General features: G+C 46.2%; 1 pseudogene; it reads right to left on the reverse strand.

The window, feature by feature from the left end:
• Positions 1–432: 432 nt before the first annotated feature.
• On the reverse strand, positions 433–550 carry LOC126290228 (5S ribosomal RNA; annotated as a pseudogene).
• Between the last annotated feature and the right edge of the window lie 227 nt (positions 551–777).

The raw sequence follows: 777 nt of genomic DNA on the forward strand, positions 1-777 counted from the left end.
CACACAACATTGCACACTTCAACCAGGTATTCTCTCCATAGAGTTTGTAACTGGTATCTGGAAATCACAATCACATAAAAAAATATACATTTAAATATAAAAAATGATGAAGTACATGGAGCCTTCTGCAAGGTACATACAAGACAAAAGGAGAAAACACACAAACAAAAAACATGAATACTTTTGTATCACATCACTCGATGAAGGACAAAGCTTGCAGATTACTCCTCCTGCACAGGCTATGAAGGCCCAAAGGTACTGGCTGACCATCGTGTCATCCTCAGCCCATGGGCGTCACTGGATGTGGATATGGAGGGGCATGTGGTCAGCACATCGCTCTGCCAGCCGTATGTCAGTTTCCAAGACCAGAGCTACTACTTCTCAATCAAGTAGCTCCTCAGTTTGCCTCACAAGGACTGAGTGCAAGCTGCTTACCAACAGCACTCGACATACCAAATTGTCACCCATCCAAGTGCGAGCCCAACCCGACAGTGCTTAACTTCGGTGATCTGACGGGAACCGATGTTACCACTGCGGTAAGACCGTTGGCCTAAGGCTTGCAGATAGGTCTCTTGAAAACCCTTGCAGTGTGCAAATAGTGGCCACTTGCACTATTCCATCACACCCAGGGTGGACTTCTTCAATCATGGCCGGCTTCAAACATACGGCTGGCAGATTATCTACTCTTACTATGACCAATGCGCCAGGTTGCACATTCTGACTTGAGATAGACCACTTGACCCACTGCTACAGATGATGCAGGTAGTCAAATGACCA

This window comes from Schistocerca gregaria, chromosome 1 (assembly GCF_023897955.1).
Source record: "Schistocerca gregaria isolate iqSchGreg1 chromosome 1, iqSchGreg1.2, whole genome shotgun sequence".
Lineage (NCBI taxonomy): Eukaryota > Metazoa > Arthropoda > Insecta > Orthoptera > Acrididae > Schistocerca > Schistocerca gregaria.